Below are 21,059 nucleotides of genomic sequence, written 5' to 3' on the forward strand. Positions count from 1 at the left end.
ACAGGTTCATATTGTTACTAACAGGCTTCAGATGTACCTAATCACAAGAAACACTGTGCTTGGGGTATGACTGCCTTCAGCATTCCTTCTGGGTGGCATACGCAGTTTGTCAGTTTGCCAACATTCTGCATTTATGAAAAACAGTTTGCTGCTTACTCATATAGCCTCCAGTGGTATACTGAGTTGATCATGACCCTCATTCTTTCGGCCTCCAACAAGTAGTTGCCTCAGGGGAGCAGAAATCTGTCAAGAAGGGAGCTAGGGCACTGGTCTGCTGCTTTTCTTCATAATCCCTGCAGTACTACCTGACTTTCTAAATCATATAAAGCACCCTGGGGATGCCATTTGCACTTTAAATGAAAGCAAAAAGTGCAAAACCACAGGAAAGATAGAAACTAAAGTTCGGGGGAGAGCCACATTTTATTCTGATGTGTTTTATCCTCTGGTATATTTTTCTAATATTGAAAAATCAGGCTAGAAACATTACTTTAAATGTTTCTAGTCTGAAAAACAAGATGAAGGGTACTCCCTGTTCCAGCATGATTCAAGAATCACACAACTAAAAGTAGTACTCAGGTCTGCTTCATAATCATACCTTTACACAAAAAACTAGATGGGCGAACCCAGTCAGGTAAGCAATCCTGTCTTTTATAAAAGTTAGATACTGCAGATGCCAACAAATTGCAAAAAACTTCAACTTCTACTGAGTAATAACATCGAACAATTAAAAGCAATAACTGGAACTCAGAAAAAACAAGGGTTTTAGCCATACACAAGCTGGATGCCCTTGAGCCATTTATTCAATTTTTAAGCCTCAGTTTCTCATCCGTAAAATGAGCACACCAGCTACTCCAAGATGGTGCTGCAAAAAAGAAGCAGGGTTATTAACATATGTAAAGTACCAATTACAGCACTTGGTGTATAGTCTGTGCTGCAAAACCATTAGCTTCCTTATTTTTTTTTTTACATGTTTATTAATTATCAATGCTTCAGGCCTTACAGGTTTACTTACAATGGAACCTAGAACAAAGCTAGAACTAAGCATAAAATGCATGCGTCAGGGATAGGTTAAGCAAAGCAGCTGATGCGTGAGAGCACCAGAAGCAAAAGACGCAATAGACCCAGTGGACCCAGTGGGCCCAGTGCTACACCATCATCTAATTTTTCTAGCCTAAAATAAAGACATTTATATGAAACCTGATTTCTTAATGCTGGCAACTAACTTAAGTTAAAACACGATGTTGCTGGAAAATATGCGTGCAGGTATATTTCACACAAAGATTCATAAAGGTTACATTTTAATGCCATATGCAGAGGTTTAAACATTATCAATAAAAATTCTACTCACTAATAGGCTTTTTTCAGCAAGTTTACTGTGGTTATAGAGAGAAGAAGTTAGAACATATGCACACAATTTTACATTTATAATCAGTTACCTCTGGCAACATAACAAAAAAGACTACATTATCCCTGTGTTATTGAAACTAGATCCCAACTGTTTTGCCATATATATGCTCTTTTGTAAATTAACAAAAAGAATGAAGTTAAGACAAGAGTTTCTAAAAGCTCAAACATTATAAATACTGGAGTAAAATTGTTAAAAAGTGGTTTTAACTTGTGATCACCATGGGAAATTACCGTTTCACTTCAAAGACTGTACTTCCACACAGATAATTATTCCTGGCCACTGCAAAAAATCTGCTTACCACATATTCACCAGCAACCAACCCACTAGGTCTCTTCTCAACCTAACAATTTTTACAGATGCCAGGCACTCTGTGAAGCATTTTATAAGCATTAGCTCATTTAATCCTCATGTAACTCTGAGGTAGGTATGATTTTTAACCCCTTACTACAGGAAATGAGGCTTTGAGAAATAATTTGCCCAAGGTCACAATGGCATATGTGGCAGTCTAACCAGCATCAAATAGTGTGGACATGTTACTGATTCCTTCTAATCAATATTCCATCAAAGAAATTTGTGACGAAATAAATGCACATTCATTAAGTTCACGGGTAAGAATATGAGTGGCCAGGATTATATCAGAATTCAGTTTAACCTTGACAATTAGGCAAATGGGGGCCAACTAAATGAATTCAATTGAATGGAAAGAAGTACAATGGGGGTAGGGGAGAATAAATGATGAAAAGTGCAATAGGGTGAAAAAATGGAAAAAAAAGAGAAAAACAAAAGAATACTCTTAAAACTTCCATCTTCTAATCTCGAAAACAAGAACTGAAACATCAGTTCTCAACCTTTTCTGTTTCCCAAAACCCTTTCAAAAACCGCTCCTAAAGTTCTCTTTCTCCCTCAACCGGTCTCTCATCCACTTGTGCACACACACACAGAGATGCTGCACACACACACAGAAGTGCATGCACATGGGAACACAATACCTCACTTACAGTCTCAGGCAGTTTATGCACACATGAGGCCCAAGAACCCCACACTCCACCCCAGGTCAGGAGTCTGAACCAAATAATCTCCCCCAAGGTAAATGAATCTAGGGTGAAAAACAAGTAGCTTCTGGACAAAAAGAGAAAGAAACAAAGAATTATGGCAGAGTGTAAATCACATTTTAATTTTATGTCTTCAAGCTACTGGGATATGTACATATATCAGTAGAATGTAGGAAACTCTGAAAAATATGAGTGAATTCAGCACTGTTGTTATAATGGCCCAGCCCTGAAGTTCATCAGCAGGTCTGGAAACTTAAATACAAGGGCTTGGAAAAGGTGACTTCAGAGTTGGTAATCAGAACTATATGACAAGCTTTTTAAAACCACAATTATCCTGGAAAAAGGCAACTGAAGGGTAACATAAGTTTTTAAGTATTTGAAAATTATTTCATGAAGGTTGATGGTGAGGCCCTAAGAGCAAAGCAAGAGGAAACTGGTCTCTTCAGAAAGATTTGGTTTAAATGCATGAACTACCCTACCTGACCTAGGCAATAAGGTCCGATAGATGAACAGTGACAAAACCACTTTGGGAGCCTTTCCATGCCTCCAGTTCCTAACCTGGAAAGAACTAAAATGATCCCCATGATGCCGGATTTAGTTATTTATGCAAAATTTCAATTTGGCTATCTAAAGCAAAACCTTACTTAAGATACAGGTCAGATCTCAGGAAAGATTGTTCTTATCCTTCAATTTATTCCAGATTATTTGGGAGACAATCTATGTACTTTTTGACTTTATGGCTCTAATATGCTAGAGTGAAAATATGCAAAATTCAGAGAGGTATCTGTGAAGTGAAAACATGTTTCCATTTTAAAGATAACTGAGAATATGAAATTAGCTCAATTGCAATCTTTGAAGAAAAAATATCCAGAAGCAGTGTGAATGCACTCATAGATCATATGAAATCTATTCCAATGCCAAGAAGTAAGAGATATCACTTTAAAATAAGAAAATTCAGAAAGCCTCTGAAATTCTAATTAAAATTAATACTATCCCAACACCATGGAAATATACAGATTATCTACTCTCCTAGACATGAAAAACATGCCTCTAAGAAACTTACAACACAGATCCCAAGCCAACCACAAAACCAGGAGAAACAATATCAGTGGTTAGAAAAGCAAATAAACATTACCGACGTTATATTTCTACATGAAACATTACCCATTTCTACGTCAACTCTATCAAAGAATCTTCACTAAAGATTCTTCACCTCTAATATATTAAAGGTTCAATGAATTAATTCATCAAATATTTATTAAATACAATGAGTAGGTGCTTCACATCACGAATACATATAATAGTCCCTCTCTCATATGAAATACACACACATACACATACTTTTATAGAAAAAGCTACCAAAATCTATTAGCTATAACTATAAACCGGCTGGGTGTGGTGGCTCACACCTGTAATCCCAACACTTTGGGAGGCCAAGTCGGGTGGATCACTTGAGGTCAGGAGTTCAAGACCAGCCTGGTCAACATGGTGAAACTCTGTCTCTACTAAAAATACAAAAATTAGCCGGGCATGGTGGCGCATGCCTGTAATCCCAGCTACTTGGAAGGCTGAAACACGAGAATTACTTGAACTGGGAAGACGGAGGTTGCAGTGAGCCGAGATCACGTCACTGCACTCCAGCCTGAGTGACAGAGTGAAACTGTGTCTCAAAAACAAAACAAAAACAACAACAACAAAAAAAAAAACTATAAATCATTTCTAGATGATAACTGAGATTATTTATTTCTTTCCTTCTTGGCTTACCTGTAACTTCTTTTTTTTTTTTTTTTTTTTTTTGAGACGGAGTCTCGCTCCATTGCCCAGGCTGGCATGCAGTGGCGCGATCTCCGCTCACTGCAAGCTCTGCCTCCCGGGTTCACGCCATTCTCCTGCCTCAGCCTCCCGAGTAGCTGGGACTACAGAGGCCTGCCACCACGCCCGGCTAATTTTTTGTATTTTTAGTAGAGATGGGGTTTCACCGTGTTAGCTAGGATGGTCTCGATCTCCTGACCTCATGATCCACCCGCCTCGGCCTCCCAAAGTGCTGGGATTACAGGCGTGAGCCATCGCACCCGGCTATAATTTCTAAATAACTCTAATAGCTAACTTGGAGGCCATTTCCCTATAGTTAATGATACCAGGCATTGACTCCATTTTAGATTTTAGTCTAGGGCACTGCCCACGCAGAGAAATGATACAAATATAATATCAAGTTGCTGGTTTATGCCAAAACATGGCATCCCAAAAGATGTTCTGTCTAGAATCGGTGACAGAATCGCATACAAATCTTCTATTTGCTCAGACATTCCAAAGACATTAGAACTGTTTGCATGTTGAGAGGAAGAGACTAGGGCTAAGAGTGGATCTGCTGACTCCTAACGGTTCAGCCCTGAGATTCCAAGATTCTATAAAAGAGCAGTGAATTAGGGTTTGGCTACTATTTGCTGACTACGAAAGCCAGCATAAACATTTACTTCAGGCTTTGAAATCTGTAAGGGTACCCAGTGGTTAGGTACAGTAATTCTGAATCTGAAAAAAAACAAGCCCACTGGAAATGTTTCTAAATAAAGGTGGGATGGAGGAGGTAGGCACATTTCTATTGTTTTCTCCAAGTAAAAAACACAGATTTTAGAAATGCAAAATGTGACTCAGTGGTATTGATCCCTACAAACTGTTTATTTGCCTTATAAAACTAATAGCAATTCACACTTTTCAATAAAAAGCCCACACACAGCTTTTAAACAGGCTACTTCAGTTCAAAAAAGAAAAAGGCCCATGTCTTCAGCTGGGATTACAGGCGTGCGCCACCATGCCCAGCTAATTTTTGTATTTTTAGTAGAGACAGAGTAGAAACAGAAATAAAACAAAACCTTCAAAAATATTTAGTATTCTGCTATATAAAATATAAACCCTATATTCCTAAATGAAATGGCAAAGATACAACCTTTGTAGTTCACCAGCCACAGTAATATGAGAGGGGTGATTCAGGGCAGAACCTGATGTTAAACATAACTGTACGATATTACTAATTACAGAGAAATTGTACCAATAAATATTTTGGTTGTGGACTGCTTTGTCATCTTTGCAAGTATTTTTAGTTGAAAGCAAGTGGTTGGGTAGTACACGTGGACATGGTTCTGATTTTTAAATACCTATTTTTACATTCTGGTCACTGGTTAGGTTTTCTAAACTCAATTCCTTAGAACTAGTAATTTGGAAAGGGTAAGCCACAAGAATGTTACGTTAAGAAGCCAAGGATCTAACTAGCTCAGCAACTCAGATCAGCACAAAGCTCATTTGGAAACCTCCAAGTGCTCACATTATCTAATGATGGACCCAGGCAGTCAGTAAATCGCTAAGAACAGGTATGAAAGTGAGCAAACTGCCCTAAAGCTATCTCCTGAAAAACAGCAAGAGATATCTGAACTTCCTTTTTATATTTAGATAGTTATTTTTTTGGTGGCCTCTCTTCAGATTCATCCCCGAAATTAAATTTGCTTCTTTCTACTTGGACTTAAATTTCAGATTTGAAATATACATACTCAGTTGCTACAAAATGCTCCCTGGCAGTTTACGTTTTTTACAAAAGTTAGGAAAAATTTTACTGAAATTATAGCTTTGTTAACTGATTTTTTTAAATCACTTTTAATCTTTTTTAACGATCACCATGCAACGTAGATATCAAGAGTTCGAGGGACGTGGCTCAATTCATCCACAAATTTTCTTTCGAAGGTTTTTGCAAAAAGTGCTCTCAGCTACTTGGACTAGTGGTGAAAGATTAAAGAACTGTTATGACTAAGTCTTTCTTACAGGGGGATGTTTTAAAAGGAAAGAAACCGTCCCTTCCCGTTACCCTAAATGAGCAGCCTCTTGTTCTCAGCAGTCTGTCTGCACACAAGACCACTACTGACTTCAGTGGGAATTCTGCCCAAGAAGTGAGGAAGACAGGATAGGATTACATTAGCGCTAAATCCACACCATTGTTCCAAGCCATTACCACTTGCACAGTTCTCCAATAACCTCCAAAGAATAGATATCTGAAGTTTGATGGTGGTTCTTAAATTGAATTAAAAGAATGACCACTCGAGCTCTGACAGGTGACACAGCATAGCTCTTTAAAAGTTGTGTCAAACTCACAGCCTGATGGATGCAGCCAATCGGCCCTTATCACAATTCAAGATTGCATTGCAATGCAGCCCCCATCAGTGGCTGCAACAGCCACCCAGTGATTTCTCACAGCAATGAGTCTGTAAAGGGAAACTGAATAGGATTAAGCACTATTCGTTCCCCACTGAAACCTGTTCAAAGCTTGAGAATTCTAAATCCTAGCCCCTGCAGCACAGAAACTGACTCAGTTTCCCTCAAGTGCAAAGTCCAAGGTGAAATGTGACAGAACACCAACTGAAATGCTAATTCTCAACAGCGTTATAAAGAGACCAGAGAAATAACGTATTCCGTTGAAAAAACAATAAAAACGTAAGGTGGGGGAGGAAATAAAGACTGAAAAAATGAGGGGAAAACCGCGAAAGTCGTTTTTTTAAAACAGCTTAAATAACAGTAACAAGAGCAACAAGACGCCTGGCACACACATGCCATTTCAGAGGCAAGAAGTTCAAGAAACTGGGGAAAGATGTGATTCAGAAAAGTGAAAATATAGCCACAGCTCCTCTAGATTCCACCTTCTCTCCCACCCACCTAGGGATCTTAAAATTAGGGGCAGCTGTGGTGTTGATGGGGCAATTCAATGAAAGACTACCCGGGTCCGTAGGGAGGGCTCCATACGCAGACCCCTCCCCAAAATAATAGACTCTAGGCAGGAGTTCTTCTCACCAAACCTCATTTTATTTATAAAAAAAAAAAAAAAACTTGACCTCAGGGGAGGTGAGCGATCTAGAGAAGCATAACTGATGTCCCACCACAGACCTCAGGCTGCTGGGGGCAGCGTCTGCGCCTGGGGATGGGGTCCCCAGACGCCGACTTCAACCTTGTCGCGCTCCTTTAGGTTCTCCTCACCCTTCCCCGCTGCTCACCTAAAAATGCTCCCAACCCTCGGCCCCCAGTGCAGGAGGAGAAAAAACAAGCCATCTGTGGTGAGATGGCCTGGGTGTGGGAATTGTAAGGATCCCAGCACGAAACACGCGTCCCTCTCCGCAGCTCCCAGACGGCGCAGGCGGCAACCCGGGGCGCGGGCGCGAGCCGACACCGGGCCCGACCCGCACCGCGCGTGGGGCTGGCGCGCCGCCCTCGCCCGGCTTCCCGCAGTCCCCACGCGCGCGGCCGGCCCGCGCTTCCCCTCCTAAAACCTTCCTGCTGAAGGGCGACGCCGCGGCCGAGCCCCTCCCCGCAGGGGGGATGGAGCCGGATTTCTCCCGCTGTTGCTCCACGGGGCCCGGACGCGTGACCTGAGCCCACGGCACCCCGGGGGGGGGACGGCGTCCTCCCCGTGCCCCCGCCTCTCCTGGCTCCGCCGGGACGCGGCCCCGGTCCCCCGGAAGAGGGAAGAGGGGGACCGCGGGGAGCAGCGAAGCCGGGATCCGGCCCGGAGCAACAGGACCCGGACCCCCGGGCAGGAATCGCGTCGGGCAGAGACGGGGAAGTAAAGGAGAGAGGGAGCCGCAGAAAATCCCAAAGCCGGGCCCCCTCTCCCCGCCCCCCATCCCGGTGGGACCGTCCCGCCACCGCTTCCTGCCCGGGATCAGCTTCCCAGCTGCAGCCAGAGGAAAAATCTGAGCCGCCCCTGCAACCCCACACTGACCAGTCGCCCGGCCCGTGCAGCCCCGCACGCCTCCTTACCCCGACGCCGCACCTCAGGAGCTCGCTCGCCGCGGGGACCCGTCCCTCTTCAGTCCCAGCCGCCGGCAGCCGCGCCTGCCTCCTCCCTCCGCTAGGTTTCAAATTGAAATTCCCTGACTGGGGCCGTGAGAGGACTCTGAGCGCCGGCCCCGCCCCCTCGCGGCGGAAGCCCCTCCCGCGCCCCCGCCGGACGAGCCCCCGGCGCGGAAACCCCCGCGGGCGGTCCCGCCCCCGACGCCCAGGCCCCGCCCCTGCGCGGGCGGGGGACCTTTCCCGCGGGATTCGCCGAGCGCGGCCGCGGAGACCCGGGGCTGGAGGACGTCTTTCGCCCTCAGGGCAGCCGGGATGATAGCTAATCCAGGCGTTCTCAACTGCGATTCCCGGCCTTAAATGTCCTCTCAACTTTTAAAAGTTATTTATTCAAAGTGCATTTGCTGACTAAACCTTCATTGAGCGCCTTCCTAGAGGTAGACACTGGAGCAGAGCCTGGAGATGCAGAATAAGGAAAACTGGGTCTCCCTCAGTCTAGAGTGGAAAAAGTGCTTTCACAGAAAGGGCATTGAAAAGGAACCATTTATTCTTCCTGTGGGAGGGACAGGAGGGGTTGGGGAAACCCCGTGGAGGAAAGGCCTCCCCAGAGTAAGTAGGATTTCTCTGGGCAGAGGCCTGGGAATCTGGATTGCAGAGCATGACCACGGGTGAAGAAGAGTCTGGAAAAAACCTAGTTTGGGGCTAAATTGTGGAAAGCCACAAGCACACACACACGCTACCCTTCTGGTTCTTTTCTTTTGTACAATGAGGTCAATATGTTTCAGATTCAATATATTTCACCTTTTTGAAGGTTTGCACGTCAAGCTGGTGTCAAACAACGTGTCCAGCTCACTGCCTCCAGCATCTGCCTCACACGCACCTCTTATCCTTTTTACTCCTCTCACTTTTATTGAGGTCTTTAGTGATTCCACCACAGCCAAAGTCAAGTCTCCCTTTCTTTCCTAAACAGAACCTTTTCCAAAATTAACAATGTCAAATGAAACCTCAGTAACAATACCTTCCAGTTAACAAAATACATTCACATATTTTATCATCATTTGATCCTCACAATCACCCTATGAAAAAGGCAGGCACATTTGAGCTCCATTACATCAAAAAGATTTGGGAAGATAAATTATTTGCCAAGGTCTTTCTAGTAAATAATACAAATAATAATAGTTAAGGTTGATTGTGTGCTTTATGTGCTAGGCATTGTTCTAAGTCCCTTACATGCATTAATTTACTTAATCACAATCCCATATGCTAAGTATACAAGTTAAATTTTATAAGGTGTGCTAAAACAGAGCAGAAATCTGATTAGACAGCAATTCTGGTAAAGGAGACCTGGGAATGTAATGAGAAAATACTATTATTTTCTCATAATAACAAATATGCAGCAGATTTACAACGAAACTAATGAAACAAACTTCGGGATCTCTCATTTTCACAAACCTTGAAACTAACTTTATAATTTTGTATTTCATTTTGTGTTTTTTAAAGAGTTCCTAAAGTCATATAAGCTTTTGGGCCCATAAAACATTGATCTACCCCTGATGGAGCCCCCTTTAAAATGCTAGAGCAAAATAACATAAATATAGGCATAGTCAATAAAATATAATGCCCTTCTCATAAGAAAGGATATGCTTACTATACTCTCTGTTGAAGTACATGAATCACTCCTATATGCCACCTCTTAAGAAGAAATTTTTCCCTCCAAAAGAAAATATTGATAAGCTAAATTATAACCATAAATGGGTGACCTTGAAAATGTGGGAACCAGCAAGATTTAGCCTAAAGAGATGATTAAAGGTGATAAAAAGGTTGTCAAATGTCTAAAGGCTATTGTGTGGAAGAAGAATTGAACTCTGTTTTTGGACACAGGCTTACATAGCCCTAGCATTTTAATGGAATGGAACAGATTCAGTGAGGACCTAGCAGGAACTGAGGGCAGAAAAATCAAGTCCCAGAAGCTATAAGGAAGTGAGGAAAACTGATGGAAGGTGGCACCATAGAGATTTTAGCAAACAACAGGTGGTAGTCCAGACAACCAGGGAAGTCTAACAAGAAGAGAAGAGGGGTTTGAACAGAAAGAAGGACAAAGTCCTGAAATAGGTGATATCCAAAGTCTCAGGCAGGTGAAAGTACCGTCAGGACTACCAGGCTGTAGTTCAAGGGCAGAATGTTAATCCCCAGGAAAACACTAGGTAGAACAAGATTGGGTCTTCCTGCTAGACACACTGTAGTAACAGGCAAAGGACTGACACAGAGAGCAAGAGAAGAATATAGGTACTAGTCCTGAGAGCTACCACATCCAAATTTGCCATAATAGCCTCAATCCTGGGCACTATGTGCAAGCAAAGTTAGTCTGGAAGTATGGACTAGAAATGTACCCAGGACTTCCTTAGTGCCTTTACTTACCAACTCACCCCCATAGGCATGGCCCCTGGAAGAGCTTGATCTCACTATATCCATGAGTCATCATTTTATCTTTGTGCCTTCTGTGTGCCAAGCCCAAACCAGGTTGGAGTGGCTCTGGGTTGAGGACCTGCCCTTCCTTTACGTGGTCCACAGGCAGCAAGACCTGAAAATGCCCTCTCCTACTATTTCTAAGGCATTCTCAAGCTTCATCGTGAATTCATGCAATCCCAGTTCCACTGCCACAGCAACAAACATATCACACAAATGACTGCAAGAGTCACTCTGTCACCTGGCCAACTTCGGCTCAGTTTCAATTGGGCTACAAGACCCTGCTTTAGTGACTTAAAACAACCGTTTTATTGCTTGTGGTTCTTTGGGGCAGGAATTCAAGCAATGCTCAGCTGGGAGGCTCAACTGTGGATAAAGGATCTAAGATGGCTTCACTCACATGTCTGGCAGTTGGTGCTGCCTGTCAACTGGGACACCTAATTTCTCCTCCACATGGACTCTCATCCTCCAGACTCTTTCTCTCTCTTTCTCTCTCCCCCTCTCTCTCTCTTTCTGTCTCTCCCTCTCTGTCTCCCTTTGTTTTCTGCACGCGCTCCCTTCCTCCATCCTCTATGTGGCCTATCTAGTAGGATAACCCAGACTTCTTTACATGACACCCAGCTTCCAAGAGAACAAAAACAAACGCTGCAAGGCCTGCAAGGGCTTGGCTCAGAAGTCACACAGCATCACTTATGCTCCATTCTGTTGGTCAAAGCAAATCAGAGGGCCAGCCCCAGTTGAAGGAGAGGGGTCATAGACTTTGCTTCTTGGTAGGAGGAGTGGAATGTCTGCACAGTGAGGGGGAAAATTGTTGACAGACATCTTGTAAGCAATTCACTACAGACACCATGTTTTTCTCGTCTGGTATTCAAGTTGGCCCTCAAGCAACTCTTCACACAGATTTTTTATCAAAAGCATCACAGGGCCTCCTTTCCATCTAAGACACACTAAGTGATGTCATCTTTGGAAAAACCACTCCCAACTATGGCTAATAACAGGTATATGCATCTCAAGCCTGCCAAACTGAGGTATTCTCTCAATTGTAGTTGGAGTTTTGCCACACACACACACACACCCCTACTTAATTAGGCTCAATGACAGAGAAACAGGGATGGACTGGCTGATTCCCTTAAGCTGGAACAGTCTTCAGAGTTGCTCCTCATGACATCTCATAATCAATTGCTCCCTAGAACTGAAAACAGAAATGGTTCAGATCCAATAAAAGTCCCAGAAAAGCTACATTTGGAAAGCACATATGTATATTATTTTGGCGCGTGGCTGCACACACCTGTAATTCCAGCTACTTGGGAGGCTGAGGCAGGAGAATGGCTTCAACCCAGGAGGCAGAGGTTGCAGTGAGACAAGATGGCGCCACTGCACCCCAGCCTGGGCGTCAGAGCCAGACTCCCACTCAAAAAAAAAAAAAACAAAAAAACAAAGAGACATCAAAAGAGAAGGCTCCAGGCTCATTCACAGACACAGTCAAAGCAAAGAGGAGACTCTGAAAAGAGCCTAAAGGGCTCTTTAGATTCCTATTTTGCAGGGAATATGCAGAAGTCCTGCTATGGAAAATGATTGAGACAGAACACCAAACTTTAATAAAAGTGGACTGGCATGTGACCACCGCACTCCACTACATGCCTGCAGTCAGCAGACTGCCCACTTAATTAGATGTGGGGATGAGGAAGGCAAAATGACCTTTAAGCAGTGTCATTGGACTTTGCTGGACAGACAGAATTACCCCCACAATACCATAGACAACTTCTGATGTGGTGTGACAAGGCGAGCCAAATTCCTTGGGCCCACGCTGGGGAGCCTTGCCTGAGGAGCATAATTTGTAAGTGGTCTCAGCAAATGGTGGTGAAACCCATCAACAGCGACAATCAGAGCAGCAGAAGAGGCTGTTGAATTAAAGTACCAGGGGGAAAATTAGAAGAGTAATCCCCTGGATTATATCCTTGAAATATTTACATAGCCCAGACTTGATTGGCTAGTTTGTAAAATAGCCCCTGGAAATAGTGGCGACAGTGGGATCGGAGCTGGAATGTTGCCGTTTCTAAGCAAACAAATAAATTCCTCCCTTTGGAAAATGGACCATCTTAGAGAGTGGTCCTTCCTTTATTCAAAACAGATGTGTGGAGGAAGGTTGGTATTAGCAAAGTACCATTCTTCAGTTTAGTTTTGTGTGGTTTCCCAAGGCACACAAATGCGTTCTACTTATTAGAAAACACTTAGAAGGATAGGGGTTTCAGGTTATGTGTATGCTCTTACTGCTTATGATCCCACTCTCTCCAGAGGAAAACCTTCCAGGAGGGTGCAATCGCTGAGAAGAAAAACACACCCAGAAAATGAAAGAGGACGACTCAACCATAGGTTTTGCAAACGCAGGAACGTCACTTTCTGTACCATTGTATTTTAGTTCCAAGCACAGCAACTCATAAAGGGCTTCTTCATTAAATATTTGTTGAAAGAGTGAACCTAATTGAAAATGAGTGAGGTACCTTCAATTTCCTACAATTTGATAGATCCAGTATTCAGAGGAAAATTCCCAGGGCATAACACCTAAAAATGATGAATGTAATTTTTTAAAGCATTTAAAAAATACATGGCTGAGCCTGGTAGAAAAGGTAAAGTAATTGTGAGAGGCTAGAATCTGTAAGGAAGAGCAAATCCCAAAAGATAAGCAAATGCTAAAGCAGGCACAGACTCTGCACACATTGATAAGGCTGTGCCTTGCGCAAGAGCACCCAGTCAAGGTGAACAGTGAAGCGATGTTTAATCCACACTTAGCTTCTCAAGGCTTGACTCAGCCTGGAAGAAGAAATGTGTTTTTTTTGAGATACGTCCCATCAATACCTAATTTAGAACTACAAACCACTGCTCAATGAAATAAAAGAGGATACAAACAAATGGAAGAACATTCCATGCTCATGGGTAGGAAGAATCAATATCATGCAAATGCCATACTGCCCAAGGTAATTTATAGATTTAATGCCATCCCCATCAAGCTACCAATGACTTTCTTCACAGAATTGGAAAAAACTACTTGAAAGTTCATATGGAACCAAAAAAGAGCTCGCATTGCCAAGACAATCCTAAGCCAAAAGAACAAAGCTGGAGTCATCATGCTACCTGACTTCAAACTATACTACAAGGCTACAGTAACCAAAACAGCATGGTACTGGTACCAAAACAGAGATGTAGATCAAAGGAACAGAACAGAGCCGTCAGAAGTAATACCACACATCTACAACCATCTGATCTTTGACAAACCTGAGAAAAACAAGCAATGGGGAAAGGATTCCCTATTTAATAAATGGTGCTGGGAAAACTGGCTAGCCATATGTACAAAGCTGAAACTGGATCCCTTCCTTACACCTTATACAAAAATCAATTCAAGATGGATTAAAGACTTAAATGTTAGACCTAAAACCATAAAAACCCTAGAAGAAAACCTAGGCAATACCATTCAGGACATAGGCATGGGCAAGGACTTTATGTCTAAAACACCAAAAGCAATGGCAACAAAAGCCAAAATTGACAAATGGGATCTAATTAAACTAAAGAGCTTCTGCACAGCAAAAGAAACTACCATCAGAGTGAACAGGCATCCTACAAAATGGGAGAAAATTTTCGCAACCTACTCATCTGACAAAGGGCTAATATCCAGAATCTACAATGAACTCCAACAAATTTACAAGAAAAAAACAAACAACCCCATCAAAAAGTGGGCAAAGGATATGAACAGACACTTCTCAAAAGAAGACATTTATGCAACCTAAAGACACATGAAAAAATGCTCATCATCACTGGCCATCAGAGAAATGCAAATCAAAACCACAGTGAGATACCATCTCACACCAGTTAGAATGGCAATCATTGAAAAGTCAGGAAATAACAGGTGCTGGAGAGGATGTGGAGAAATAGGAACACTTTTACACTGTTGGTGGGACTGTAAACTAGTTCAACCATTGTGGAGGTCAGTGTGGCTATTCCTCAGGGATCTAGAACTAGAAATACCATTTGACCCAGCCATCCCATTACTGGGTATATACCCAAAGGACTATAAATCATGCTGTTATAAAGACACATGCACACGTATGTTTATTGTGGCACTATTCACAATAGCAAAGACTTGGAACCAACCCAAATGTCCAACAATGATAGACTGGATTAAGAAAATGTGGCACATATACACCATGGAATACTATGCAGCCATAAAAAAATGAAGAGTTCATGTCCTTTGTAGGGACATGGATGAAATTGGAAATCATCATTCTCAGTAAACTATCGCAAGGACAAAAAACCAAACACCACATGTTCGTTCTCACTCATAGATGGGAATTGAACAATGAGAACACATGGACACAGGAAGGGGAACATCACACTCTGGGGACTGTTGTGGGGTGAGGGGAGAGGGGAGGGATAGCATTAGGAGATATACCCAATGCTAAATGACGAGTTGGTGGGTGCAGCACACCAGCATGGCACATGTATACATATGTAACTAACCTGCACATTGTGCACATGTACCCTAAAACTTGAAGTATAATAATAATAAAAAAAAAAGAGTGAACCCCAAAAAAAAAAAGAAAGAAAGAAACGTGTTTTTGATATTCATCCAGCAGGGCACAGTGGCTCATGCCTGTAAACCCAACACTTTGGGAGGCCAAGGGAGGCGGATCACTTGAGATCAGGAGTTCGAGATCAGCCTGGCCAACATAGTGAAACCCTGTCTCTACTAAAAATACAAAAATTAGCTGGGTGTGGTGGCGTCAGCCTATAGCCTTAGCTCCTCGGGAGGCTGAGGCAGGAGACAGAAGTCAATAGGAATACATAAGATTTTTAAAATATAATTAACAATATTGAAATAATGAACATATGTAGAAAATTTCACTCAGCAACTGCAGAATATGCATTCTTCTCAAGCATACAAGGACTCTTTATGAAAATTACATAGGCTATAAAATAAGTTTTAACTAACTACCTTCCTTCCTTTTTTTTTAAATTTGAAACAGAGTCTCTCTCTATCGCCCAGGCTAGAGTGCAGTTGTGTGATCACCCAACGGTCCCCACAATTCTTCTGGGCTCAGGTGATTCTCCCACTTCAGCCTCCCAAGTAGCTGGGACTACAGGTATGTGCCACCACACAAAGCTAATTTTTTCTTTTTTAAATTTTTTATAGAGACTGGGTCTTGCTCGGTTGCCCAGGCTGGTCTTAAACTCCTGGCCTCAAGTAATCCTATACCACCTGGCCTCCCAAAGTGCTGGATTACAAGCATAAGCAACCGTGCTCAGCCAGTTTACAACTTTCAAATTTCAGGTTTAAACCGAAGTCTCAAATTTCATACAACTGATATAGTATAGCATACCGCACACTGACTTCATTGCAATTAGGTAATGAATGAATAGTAACTAAATAACTTTTAAAACTGCATTTATTTTCAGGAGGAGGGAACTTCCTAATATTTCATGGGTAGAGAAGAAAAAACATAATAAAAATTATTAAAATGCTCAGAACAACGTAATGACATGATTAGAATGATTGTGGAATTCAGCTAAAACAGTGCTTCGAAAAAAATCATAGCCTTGGATGTATGTAGTAAAAAGAAGGAAGGCTGAAAATTAATAAGATAATCATCCAACTTACAAAATTAGTTTGAAAAGAATATTCCCTAAGAAAGTAATAAATATAAGAGGAAATTAGTGATCTAGAAAACATTGGGAAGAGAGGATCATCAGTCAAAATTTGGTTCTATGAAAACACTTATAAAATTAATAATCTCTGGCAAGACCAATCTAGAAAAAAAGCAGAAAAACTAGAAAAGTGAGATGGCACAAATGAGCAATAGTAGGAATACCAAAAGGGAAAAAGAAGCAGCGATTTAAAAGATAACGCAAAAATACTATTAAGTTTAAGACAAATGTAAAAGCTTAGGGAAAGGGAAAAATTCTTAGAAAAATTATGAATTGCTAAATTCAACTAAAGAAGAAATAGAAAAGCTAATCTTTTCTGTGAACATTATTGAAATTGAATCAGAAGTTTAAAATTTCCCAAAAAGAAAGCACCAGAGTTAGGTAGTTTATAGACGAGATCTACCAAACAGAGTCAAGAAACAAGAAATAACAAATTATCCTTGCTCTGCTGCTACAGTACTGCGTGTTCGGCCTACAGACCACTTGGCTTTTTAGGTGATAGCTTGCTAGATCATGAGAAGCCATATCTGAAACTGAAGGAGAGGCTGCATATCACCTACAGATCATGTATTTTGAGCTAAATTACGTGACATTGTGGGACTTAGGGTTGTTTTCCTTGTGGAAAAGGTGAGTATGTTCTTTGTGTGGAAAGAAGGGGAAGCAGATGTTTCCCTACCAAAAGAAGAGATCACTGGAGACAAGGCTATGTAATCACCAAATCATATTTTCTTTTCCGCTGGAGCACAAAACTATCTATATCTCCCAGCATCCTTTGCATTTAAGTGTGGTCATGTGAGTGGGTTCTCGCCAATGGGATGTGGGTTAGAGATGATGTACACTGTCTGTAGGCCTAGTCCCTATTAAAAAATCTCTTGTATGATCTATCACTCTCTGTCTCTTCCTTTGTTTGTTAAATGCAGAGGACCCAGAGGAGGACTCTGAAGCCCTAGGGGATAATAGATCCTCTAAAATGTAAGAAGCCTGGATCCCTTAATGACTATATGGAGCAGAGTCCTCCCCCATGCCCACCCATAACCGATACTGAAGTGTGAGTAAGAAATGAGGGAAAAATAAACCCTTATATTGTCGAGCCACTAAGATTTGAGGGGTTTTGTTTTGTTGTTGTCGCTGTTGTTTTTAACAGCAGTTAGCCTACCCTGAAAATATAGCAATGCTAAACCAACTCACCCAGAAAACAGGAAAAGAGGAAATACACTCCAAGTCATTTTATAATTCCAAAACACAAGAACACTACAATGAGGAAAATCTTCAAACCAATCTCAACAACAGGGAAATATACACAACAGGGAAAATAGCTAAAATCTGAATTAAAGATATTAGCATAATAAAGAAAGAAATGATAAATTGTGATGAAGAGTATCATGGAAATTTGACAGAGTTGGTGGCTTTTAAGAGGAACTTCATGAGCAAAGGTGTTGAGACTTCAAAGAGGAGCTTGAGTTTGTTCCTGATTGCCTATATGCAATAAGGAATCACTACAGATTTCCAGAAGAATTGTCTTTTATTAAATGTTTTATTCATTTATTACTGTAAATATAGCTGTCCTATAAAGTCTTACTTAAACAAAACTTCAAAGTATAATAACTCAATTCATTAAAGTCTAAATTCAGTAAATTGAGCAAATATTTTTATTGCAATGTGCCATGAGCTAAGTAGACTTGCAAGCCAGTCCCTCCCTCCATCCCTCAAAAAAAACGAGTGCTTGGCTTATAACTTCTTAACCCGTTGCTCAATTATGCCTAAATAAAAAGAGGTTTGGTGAAATTTTACATTAAAAAAATCCGGTTTTTCTCTAAGAGCTTCATATATCCCTTGTGAAAGAATAATACTCATGCTGATATGTTGCTTATGTCAAGTATTTAATATTCCAAAATATCTGCACCACCCCCCCCCAAAAAAAGAGTGAACTAAGTAGAATCCTCCAAAAGCGGGTGGAGGTGAGCCTTTGTGATAAGTAGGGTCTGACTCTTCATGTGAGCTCAGTGGTGTCAATCACAGCTTTCTTGCCAAGTTAATAACACTAGACATACTACCACCCGGAGTAGGAACACAGTGGGAGAATTTCAGATGCATGAGGTTTTTCCAAGAAGAAAAGTTTAAGATGTGAGAATAGGCTGGTTATGAGATCTATCAAGCAAATTCACCACCAGTCTGAACTGATCTGATCTGCCTGGTCAAACACTTTGCCTTGCTTCCTCACCAGTATTTCTTCAGATCTCCAAAAGCTCTGACCTCAACAAACAGCTTTCCCAGTTGGCTTCATTTCTAGTTCTAATATTTAAAAATAATTTTTTGTCTGTTTTGGAAAAGGCTAACAGGCAAGAGTAGGCTCCCAAAGATAGAAGTCGTATCTAACATCTTATACCACAAAGAAAATTAACCCACTTATACCAAAGGTTGCAAATTTCTTTTTTGAAAAATCAAACCTTGGCAATGACCTTGAGCAGTAGGACATAAATAACCCCCACAAGCTTAGCATCCCAATAATGGAACACTAGACATAAATGGATTAATTAATTAATCCAGAAGTTAGCTGAGGTTAGGGTTGGGGAAGACAAAACCTGCAGTGAAGAACTCAAACTTCCCCATGAGAAGGAGGCATTTATACCATGCATGCAAACATGACAGAGTGAAAGCAACATATTAATCTGTGTCTTTTTTTCAACAGCTGTATTGTAAAGTTACAATGCATTTAACTTGTCCCTTATTGAATTATATGTAGTTAAAATTTTTTGCTCCTATAAATAATGCTTATAATAAAATTAATATTCTTGTCTAAATGTCTGTAAGTAAAATGTACAAGTATATATGTAGGATAAATTTCCAGAAGTGTAACTACTGGGTGGAAGAATATTTGAAGAAATTCTTCATATGTGTTGCCACATTTGATAACAAATTTTCATGGCAAATTACCTCATAGGTCACTGGCTGGACTGTGGATTGGCTGGAAGGCTGTGGTTCAGATGCTTGGGGATACAATATGGCTGTGCATATACTGGGGGTGAGAGGTGAGGGTGGCAAATTTAACAAGAATATTCCTGCTCAAGGAATATCCTGGGGCCCATTCCCTCTGTAGAAACTGTAAATACTACAGGTACTGTGTTTGAATAGTTCAATATTAGACCCAGGGGAAGATCTGGGTCTTGAATGCCCTAGAACATACAAAGAGAGAACAAGGAAACAGGTTCTTTGAATGATTACATTTACTCCAGGCATAATTACCGTGCCAACGCAAAGCTACTTCAAGATGGAGATCTCTTTGGTAGGGTCAGAAAAAGAGTAGACATCTGTGTGTTTAGTCAATTTTGTCTTTATTATATTTGGAAATTTGAATATTCTAAACTTGCTTGTTTTTATGCTTTTGAATTTTTTAAATTGGATTTTGATTTTAGTTTAGATTTATTTTTATTGCTATCTATTTTAAACATCTGCCAGAACTACAGTGAAGGAAAAAAGATAAGGAAAGATTTTGATAAAACCTAAGTAACAGGCCAAGGAAATGGAAAGCCAGTTGCTTCCAGATATAACAGAGACAACATTAGCAGAACATCAGGAGATCCAGAAAACCACAGGAGGCTGACTGCTTGGCACAGTTGTGAGATAAACCTTGTAGGCCAAAGAAAGAAAATTGAGGATGATAGAGATTTCTCTTTTGCTTTCACACACAAGTTTCCTTAACCTTTAGCAAAAGATGGAATTCATTTTGTAGCTGAGGATCTTTAATTGGATGGTATTTAGAAGAAAATATACCTAGTTATTTAATTTCATAAATTCAATTCAGTATCTGTAATTTCTCTAAATGTTTTGTAGTTTTCCACGTAGACATCTTTCTTAGCTTTAACTGTACTTGTTGCTAGGTATTCGATTTTTTTCATGCTATTATAAATAGTATCATTTTGTACATTTTATTTTTTAAGTAATTTATATATTAAATGGAAATGCAATTGATTTTAGTATGTATGCTTTGTATCCTGTGATCTTAATAAATCTACTTTTAATTCTAACAGTTATTCTGTAGACTCTTGATATGGTTTTGGCTTTGTGTCCCTACCCAAATCTCATTTTAAATTATAATCCTCATAATCCCCACATGTCAAGTGCGGGACCTGGTGAGAGGTGACTGGATTATGGGGGTGGTTTCCCCCTGCTGTTCTTGTGATAGTGAGTCAGTTCTCATGAGATCTGATGGTTTTATAGGTGTTTGACATTTCCTCCTACACACGCTCATGATGTCTCTCTCCTGCCACCATGTAAAACATGCTTGCTTCCCCTTCTGCCATGATTGTAAGTCTCCTCAGGCCTCCCCAGCCAAGTGGAACTGTGAGTCAATTAAAACTCTTTCCTTTATAAATTACCCAGTGTCAGATATCTCTTTATAGCAGTGTGAGAACAGACTAATACAACTCTTTTGAATTTTCAGTGTACACTATGATGGTTTTAAAAATCTGCCCGCAGGCCTAGCACAGTGGCTCACAACTATAATCACAGCCCTCTGGGAAGCTCATCACAAGATGAGAGGGTCGCTTGAGCCCGGGAATTGAGACCAGCCTGGGCAACATAGCTGGACCCCATTTCTTTCTTTTTTTTTTTTT

The 21,059-nt window shown here is 41.1% G+C and overlaps 1 protein-coding gene across 27 annotated transcripts in view; it reads right to left on the minus strand.

The window, feature by feature from the left end:
• Positions 1-21,059, minus strand: part of EPB41L2 (erythrocyte membrane protein band 4.1 like 2) — a 291,214-nt gene that overhangs the window by 214,764 nt on the left and 55,391 nt on the right. For 9 of the 27 annotated variants that reach the window (XR_010126786.1, XR_010126782.1, XR_010126781.1 and 6 more), the window contains exon 1: positions 8,254-8,410. The exons of 4 other annotated variants lie outside the window; for them this stretch is intronic. The gene's annotated coding sequence lies outside the window, so the exon portion shown is untranslated. Of the gene's footprint in view, positions 1-8,253; positions 8,446-21,059 lie in introns of those variants that run through there. 14 more of the 27 variants (XR_010126787.1, XR_010126784.1, XM_054492765.2 and 11 more) reach the window with 4 other exon arrangements.

This window comes from Pongo pygmaeus, chromosome 5 (assembly GCF_028885625.2).
Source record: "Pongo pygmaeus isolate AG05252 chromosome 5, NHGRI_mPonPyg2-v2.0_pri, whole genome shotgun sequence".
In the NCBI taxonomy this organism is placed as follows: Eukaryota; Metazoa; Chordata; class Mammalia; order Primates; family Hominidae; genus Pongo; species Pongo pygmaeus.